Source organism: Oncorhynchus mykiss, chromosome 22 (genome assembly GCF_057628025.1).
Source record: "Oncorhynchus mykiss isolate SJ-2025 chromosome 22, ASM5762802v1, whole genome shotgun sequence".
NCBI lineage: Eukaryota > Metazoa > Chordata > Actinopteri > Salmoniformes > Salmonidae > Oncorhynchus > Oncorhynchus mykiss.
Window position 1 is genome coordinate 49,311,466 of NC_143043.1, and position 9,257 is coordinate 49,320,722.

Consider the following 9,257-nt stretch of genomic DNA (forward strand, 5'->3'; position numbering starts at 1 on the left):
ACAATCCTGTCTCTGAGCTCTACAGACAATTCCTTCGACCTCATGGCTTGGTTTAAGCTCTGACATGCACTGTCAACTGTGGGATCTTATGTAGAAAGTTTGCCTTTCTAAATCATGTCCAATCAATTGAATTTCCACATGTGGAATCCAATCCAGTTGTAGAAACATTTCAAGGATGGTCAATAGAAACAGGATGCAACTGAGCTCAATTTCGAGTCGCATAGCCTAGGGTCTGAAAACTTATGTAAATAAGCTATTCAGTTTTTTAGCAAATTTCTGAAAACGTATTTTCACTTTGTCATTATGGGGTATTGTGTGTAGATTGATGAGGAAAAACATGAATTTAATACATTTTTGAATAAGCTTGTACCATAACAAAATCTAGCAAATGGGAAGGGATTTTTTTTTACACATATTTAACCCCTTTTTTTTGCATTGTCACAAAGCTGGGGGTAGTAGAATAAAACGGAGAACCCATGGTGTTCATGAGAATCTTTCCTTTTCACATTAGTTTGTAGCCCAAACGGTTTGGATGCTACAAACAGAAGTTGGAACATTGACGGTACCGACCTCAAACATTCCCCTGGGGCTTGTGAGGGTCGTAGAGCAAAGCGGTCATTATAAATTTGTAGGACAAACAGTCAGGACACTACAGACTTTTTTTGTGAGAAGATTTTCGGGATGTCTCATGGTCTGTCAAATACCGCTGTAGATTGGTCACCTTTCACCGCAGCTGTTAAAGACCGCCATGGCTGTGGATTCAAACGCAGCCCATGCAGACACATCTAGTTTAAACTGATGGATTTTGATGGGGATTTTTTATTATGTTTCTTACATTGTCGCACCGGTGCTACACTAGATTCTAGGGGATTTAATCAAGATATTCATAAAGAGGTAGGTTTTCAGAGTACACCTCCCCTAACCTTATTTAAGTCTCAATCCTACACCCCCCTCTATGGGTTAGGGTTAGACAGATAACAAGTAATTTTCATAAATACCCAACTGAACTTGTATTTTTTTATATGGCCTCTCTCAGATTTCATGGGGCATGATCCAGGATCAACACATCTAAACAATGATCCAGGATCAACACTGATATATGTCCAGTCCAGAATCAACACTGATATATGAAGATCCAGGATCAACAACGATATAATATGATGCAGGATTAACCCAGATATAATATGATGCAGGATCAATATAGACACATCTTACATGCTAAATGCTTGCTTCACAAATGCAGCACTGATTTCATGACTTGAAGCAGGCCACTGATAAGGCCTTTTCAAGTTGTTTACTCAAAGTAGACATTAGTTTTCTTTTTGAGATGTTTACAGCGTTCATACTGTAACCCTAATTGGTAGCACTTTATAATAACACACTGTAATAAAGCATTTATACTGGATTAATAAATAGGTTATTCATCACTTAGTAATAAATGTGTCAATAACTAGCTTACTAGTTATCACTTGTTAATAAACATGTGAACAACTACCTTACTAACATTTACAAATACTAACTTACTAACATTTACAAAAATAATTTCCACTGCATTTCAGCCTTGCAACACAAGGACCAGCTGTCAGTGATTCTCTCGTTAACACAGGTGTCAGTGTTGACGAGGACAAGGCTGGAGATCACTCTGTCATGCTGATTGAGTTCGAATAACAGACTGAAAGCTTCAAAAGGAGGGCGGTGCTTGGTCTAGGGTTTCTGGGATGATGGTGTTGATGTGAGCCATGACCAGCCTTTCAAAGCACTTCATGGCTACAGGGAGAGGTTGAAAATGTCAGTGAAGACACTTGCTAGTTTGTAAGCGCATGGCCCTGCGGCCTTGTGAATGTTGACCTGTCTAAAGGTCTTACTCACATCGGCTGCGGAGAGCGTGATCACAGGGTCTTCCGGAACAGCTGGTGCTCTCATGCATGTTTCAGTGTTATTTGCCTCAAAGCAAGCATAGAAGTAGTTTAGCTCGTCTGGTAGGATCGTGTCACTGGGCAGCTCTCTGCTGTGCTTCCCTTTGTAGTCTGTAATGGTTTGCAGGCCTTGCCACATCCAACGAGCGTCAGAGCCGGTGTAGTACGACTCGAGTACGAGTCCTGTAATGAGACTTTGCCTGTTTGATGGTTTGTCGGTGGGCATAGCGGGATTTCTTATAAGCCTCCGGGTTAGAGTCCCACTTCTTGAAAGCGGCAATCCATGGTTTCTGGTTGGGGTATGTACATACGTTCACTGTGGGGATGACGTCATCGATGCACTTATTGATGAAGCCAATAACAGATGCGATGTACTTCTCAATATCTTTGAAGGTATCCCGGAACATATTCCAGTCTGTGCTAGCAAAACAGTCCTGCAGCTTAGCATCTGCTTCATCTGGCCACTTTTTTATTGATCTAGTCACTGGTGCTTCCTGCTTTAATTGTTGCTTGTAAACCGGAATCAGGAGGATAGAATTATGGTCAGATTTGCCAAATGGAGGGCGAGGGAGAGCTTTGAATGCATCTCTGTGTGTGGAGTATAGGTGGTCCAGAGTTCTTTTTACTCTGGTTGCACATTTAACATTTTGATAGAAATGAGGTAAAACGGATTCAATTTTCCCCGCAGTGAAGTCCCCGGCTACTAGGAGCACCGCCTCTGGGTGAGCGTTTTCTTGTTTGCTTATAGCAGAATTCAGCTCATTCAATGCTATCTTGGTGCCAGCCTCTGACTGTGGTGGTACGTAAACAGCTAAAAAGAATATAGACGAAAACTCTCTCGGCAGGTAATGTGGTCTGCAGCTTATCATGAGAAACTACCTCAGGCGAGCAATGGCTTGAGACTTCCTTAGATATTGCGCACCAGCTGTTGTTCACAAAAATACATCGACCGCCGCCCCTTGTTTTACCAGATGCCGCTGTTCTATCCTGCCAATACATCGTATAACCATCCAGCTGTATGTTGATATTGTCGTCATTCAGCCACGATTCCATGAAGCATAAAATGTTGCAGTTTTTAATGTCCCGGTGGTAGTTTAATCTTCCCAATAACTTGTCCATTTTATTGTCCAAAGATTGCATGTTTGCGAGCAGAATTGAGAGGAGTGGGAGTTTATTCGATCGCCTCCTACTACTCAGAAGGCAGTCCGCCCTGCGGCCTCTCTTCCTCCGCCTCCTCTTCATGCAGATCACTGGGGTCGGGGCCTGTTCCCGAGGGAGCCGCATATGATCCACCTCGGGCTCGTGAGAGTCGTGAAAGAAGAAAAATAATTCTGCTAGTCCGTGGTGAGTAATCGAAGTCCTGATGTCTAGAAGTTATTTTCGGTCATAAGAGATGGTAGCGGCAACATTATGTACAAAAATAGTTTAAAAAATAAGTCACAAACAACGCAGATAAACAAACAAAAAAACACAAACTTTAGAAGTATAGAACCAAAATAATAAAATATGCTTTACTGTCCCAATAATTACGGAGGGCACTGTATGTAACCCATTTTAACTAAATGTGGCCTTTAGACATCACTATTAATAGAACCCCATAGGAATGCATTACGTCCAGCATAGAGAGATGTAACCCATTTTAACTAAATGCCTGATGGGACCATTTAGCCTATGCAGAAAGCAAGTAAAGGTCTTAATGAATATATCTAGTTCCATTGCAGATTTAACCAGTTTTCCAAAATGGCCACCAACCATCTTTATCGGTTCTAATTGGTAGGATTCCCATGGCTATATCTCCATTAGTAAGTGGTACGTAAAAGCCAAATGACGGCTTAACTTCGCTACATCGTACCCATATGCTATTTAGCAGACACTTTTATTCAAAGTGATTTGGATTGAACCCACTATCCTGGTTTTGCAAGTGCCATGCTCTACCAACTGAGCTACCGAGGACCAGTTATTGTTTATTGTCCCTCTTGAGTAATGGTAGCAACCTTTCACACTCAAAATAGTCAGAATTAAGATCAATCAAGAAATCTGTAATTCATTTGGAAGTTTACATCTAGCTAAGGTGTTTGGTGCAGTATTTCTCAAGGTTTAAAAAATTGCATGAAAACTATAGTTAGTGCACTGCAGACAGTATTGAGTCAGCTGCTGCTGCGCTCATGACTGATTTCTGAGAACATGTCTACAACTCCATCAGCAGGCTGTCAAACTGTAGTAAATAAAGCACAAGCCATATGCTGTTTATCAGTGTGGAAAATCACTAGCTTGCTAGCTAAGTTCCATCTCTGTGTTTGTCAATGACGCTAGCTAGCAGCTAGCAGGAACATTGAACATCTAGGCTGACCAGGTGGTGACCAGATTTCTGAAATTAAAACCGGGGACATTTCCAGTCAACATATCATTAAAATATCCAATGTTGTTATCTATGAAATAAAAAAAGGGGAACAATTCCGGTTTTATGTATTTAGTCTAACAGGTCCACTGTGATAGAGAAAACAACTATACTACAGAACCACTACAGACAAGACAGAACTGTCCAATCTGAACAACCATTCAGTGGTCCTGGTAGTCTGGGTAGAACTGATCTGAACAGCCATTCAGTGGTCCTGGTAGTCTGGGTAGAACTGATCTGAACAGCCATTCAGTGGTCCTTGTAGTCTGGGTAGAACTGATCTGAACAGCCATTCAGTGGTCCTGGTAGTCTGGGTAGAACTGATCTGAACAGCCATTCAGTGGTCCTGGTAGTCTGGGTAGAACTGATCTGAACAGCCATTCAGTGGTCCTGGTAGTCTGGGTAGACTAAGAGCAGAAGAGAACATGAGCAAAACTGAAAAAACAGACAATAGTATATGTGAAATACTTAACAACATAATAAAGAAATAAGACGATGATGTGATTGGTAACTACATAATATACTTATACCATATAATCTGTATATTTCTCAGAAGAATGTATCTTCTTCAGGATTGCTCTGTCTTTGGCCAGCTTCCCCATGAACTCCTGGCAGGGGAGGTTGACGTTTGTCTTCACAATAAGCATGGCCTTGATTTTAGGAACAGTGAACCCATTTCTTGCTGCTGTCCATATATCATTCATTTGGGAGAACACTCTCTCGACTGGTGCATTACTTCCAGGTAAGCACATGACAATAGACGCTAATCTAGCCACGTTAGTGTGTGGGATGTCGTTCTCTTTGAAGTGGATAACCACCGTGCTCCATCTCTGACCAAGTCGTGTCTCAGATGCCTGCTGCCTTCTGGATCTCTTCACGCTGAGGTTGCCTTTTTAAAAGGAGACCATGTAAATATTTTAGATTATCTGTGTGCTTTCCCCATGCTTGCAAGTAGTTCACAACCATGGTGAAGAATGATTGGGATGTTTTGGGAAAGCTCTCTTTAGACATTGCTCCATTTCCCTCTAGCTCTCTCAGAAGTCCTCTGACCAAAACTGGAGTGAAGTTGTCATCACATCTTGCAGTCAATTTTGTCTCAATGTTTCTCAGAATTGCAGCTGACTCCACAGCACAGCGGTTCTGGCATTCAAGCATCTTGATCAGGTCACTGAATATGGTCAAGTTTCCATGGACAAAGGCCAGCCAAAGTTCAGTCAGTTGATCTTCGAAACATTGCTCACAGGACAACAGGGCATTTGTCTTCAGAAAGAAAAAAGGATTTCAATGGCACATACCTTTTCAACACTCTTTCTAGAGCAGGGCGCATGGACAGCCAGCGAACATTGCTGTGTCTTAAAATGTTATGGTACTCCTGGCCAACAAACTCACAAAAGCTCTTCAGTCTTTCTACTCTGATGGTGAAAGATCCAAATATTTTTGTGAGTAGGTACTCAACTTCAAGGGGAATCATATCCAAAGCTGTTCTGGCCGTGTTATGAATGATGTGGGCAGGACAACCTAAGCCAATCACCTCCCGCTGCAGAGCATTTTTAACTTTGGTATGGACATTGACCCTCCCCAGCCTAGTTAGTATTTGTGTTGTCGGCAGAGAATGCCACGACTTTGTTTTCCAGGTTACATTTTTGGATGACCACCAGGACCTCAGCTGCAATCTCCTCTGCCGTTTCTCCTTTCAATTCAACAAAATCATGCTGTTTTTTTCCCCCTGATGTGTTGCACCCATATATCTTACAATATCTGACTACTTACTACTGGCAGCAGCTTTACATGTCCATGATTGGACGCATCAATGGACAGGGACACAAATTCAACCTGGTCTAGGTCCTGTGTTACCAAAGTAGTTGCCCATGTTACTAACACGTTACTCACTGTGGCTTCACATTTTGTCCTAGCACATGTAAACTTCGGCTCATAAAGCTTTCGTGTCAGTTGTGCTGTGCAGTCCATAGATAAGTAACTATGATTGTGTCGCTGTCACGGTCTTCCTCCTCTTCATCTGAAGAGGAGAGGCGAGAAGGATCGGAGGACCAAAATACGGCGTGGTATGTGTTCATGATGAATATTTAATTAAAGAAAGTACTGAACACTGAATACAAAAACAATAAACAAATAACGACCGTGAAGCTATCATAAGGACTGTGCTGACACAAGCTACTAACATAGACAATCACCCACAAACAAACAGTGAAACCCAGGCTATGATTCTCAATCAGAGACAACTAATGACACCTGCCTCTGATTGAAAACCATACTAGGCCGAAACATAGAAATCCAAAAATCATAGAAAAACAAACATAGACTGCCCACCCCAACTCACGCCCTGACCATACTAAATAATGACAAAAACAACAGAAATGAAGGTTAGAACGTGACAGTCGCATAGTGTGGTATGCAAAGACACCCTCCTGCACAGCTAAATCATATTGTTCTTGGGAAGGCTCTACCTTCTTGAAGAATGTGGTGACAGAGGGCAAACTAACACGGCCAATCAGAGAGGCTTTATGCTTTTTCGTCTGTTGATGTTCTACCACTGCCGTTCTTCCCCCACTGCCAACTGAAAAAGAGGAATTTCAAAGGGTGCAGTAAACCATTCTATCGTCTTGACCTGAGCGTATAAATGGAAATTCTCTCATCATGTTGTCATTAAAATGGCATTTCCATTTCTTGGAAAGAGCCATTGTACCTCCTCTGTCTGCTCTTCTTTACTCTCCTTGTGTCACTCTTCTAACTATTAACTTTTTCTTCTCCTCCTCTTTTCTTTACTCGTCTTCCTGCTTTCTTCCTTTCCTTTTCTTTACCTTTCCACCTCACTCTTCCACACTATCCTCGCTTCACTCTTTTACTCCCTTAACTTTTCCTTCTCCTTCCTCTCCAATCTTTAATAATAAATAGTACACTATTAGATAAAATACTTTGGTTAACAGATTCCCATTGCTTGCCTCATTTTTGTATTTTATCTATAATAAAAGGGTTTGCAATAATAAATTGCCAGGCTCTGTATCATGTAATCATAAATATTTCAAATATACCTTTCCTCCTCTATCTCTTTCACTCTTCTTCCTATCCAGTCTTCCTCCTCTCCACTCTAACAGAAAACATTATGCTAATGTTATCCATGCAAATTTCAAAATATATTTTCACACTACTTATAATGCCAAACCATTAAAATTGTCATCTACAAATAAATATTCTGATAATTAATGGTGCGCTAATTTAATATAATAATATTTTCAATATAGCCCGTCCACTGCATGTTTACATGTGAACGTTTTTTTACCTAGCTACCATGACAGTAGCTGGCTAACCTAGCTAGATAACTTAGTCGACATAGCTAATGTTAGCTAACATAACCTATTTAAAACCTTATAGAGCAGATCATCTATCTATATAATAAATTGTGACATTATAACATCATTAGTATCTCAAACGAGTGTAGCTTTGTTTGTTTGTGGGGATGTTGTGGATTCACTTGACACTTGCTAGCTCCTGGACGAGTTTTCCACAGCAGTTTTCTCTAAAACTAACGCGAACAAGTAGTTAGAAGAAGAAGAGTGAGTGAAGCTGCTACATCGAGCAGCCCCCTCTGCTGGACAAAACAAGCACAACGCGATTGAGACGTCAACCCATAGGCTCTGCTGCCTGGTCTTGCCACGTATAATATTATTTCACTTTGCAGTCTGTTTATAACGCACAGTTAAAAACGGGGACATTTCCAAAAACGGGGACTGTGCCCGGAAAATGTGGACGTCTGGTCACCCTAATCTAGTCCACATTACCTAAATCAGCTAACTTTGTGATGAAGCTAGCTAGTAGCACATTGGACAGTTAGCTAAATCAACTTATAAAGTCTCTGTTATGAAGCTAGCTAGTAGCACATTGGACAGTTAGCTAAATCAACTTATAAAGTCTCTGTCGGATGGCGACCGCTCCGTTTTGACAACGTTCTCATTTTCTATTACTGTATGTGTCTGTCTGGCAGTGTTTCATGTTACAAAACAGGTTGCGGCGTAACACAAGATGCTCACAAATGGGTTTTGTATTTGGAAATATTGACAAGTGGCAGTTGGGATGCAAGTGCACATCGTCTCAATTGTCACTTGAAAAATCAGTGGCAGACTGGAGTGATCACTATCAAACACATCAACAAGTGGCCACTCCATAAAGGGCTAGGAGCCAAGTGTTCTTTCAACATAATATTGGTGATGTGTTGTCTCATGTTAACAAGTGTGTGTTGTCGTATGTTATTAACAAGTCTGAGTTGCTGCAGGTCTGTCTCACTGTTCTGTTTCACTGGTTCTATTGTAGGATTGGTTAGAGCACAATCTGTGCAGCTGTTTCTCCATGCATGACAATTCTGGTGTTATACCATCCCCTGTTAGTGGGCAGGACTCAACTCAAAACTCAACCGTCAAATTTACAAGTGATCTAGGAAAATACCAGGTTACTTAAATGAAAAAGCCGTATGTTTTGTGAGATATTACCAAAATTATGCGATTTACACTTTTATACACTAGAATCAATGTTCCTGACTAATATCGATGCAACAACGGCCTTTTTCAACCAGAAAAGTTGGTTGAGTTCAGCTGCCCCTTAAGGTCTCAGAATGACCTAGAACATATCAATGGTTAAACAATAAGCACACAACACAGAGCTAAAATAAATATTTTTATATAAATGCTTTATATTTTTTATAAAATGACCTAGAGCAGTTGTTCTCAAACTTTTTTATAGTCCCGTATCCCTTCAAACATTTCTAGTCAAATCTATTTTTATTGGTCACACACACATGGTTATAGGTGGTCCTTGTGCCCAGGGTCTGGGGGCTACCGCTGAAGCTGGTTCTAAAACTTTATTTAACTAGGCAAGTCAGTTAAGAAAAAAATCTTATTTTCAATGACGGCCTAGGAACAGTGGGTTAACTG

At 40.9% G+C, this 9,257-nt stretch overlaps 1 long non-coding RNA gene across 1 annotated transcript; it reads right to left on the reverse strand.

The window, feature by feature from the left end:
- Window positions 1-801: 801 nt before the first annotated feature.
- LOC149972883 (uncharacterized) lies at window positions 802-5,790 on the reverse strand. The gene is made up of 2 exons (XR_016490749.1): window positions 4,845-5,790; window positions 802-4,721 (listed from the first exon to the last, which is right to left on the reverse strand). It is a non-coding gene; the product is annotated as an uncharacterized LOC149972883 (long non-coding RNA).
- Window positions 5,791-9,257: the final 3,467 nt, after the last annotated feature.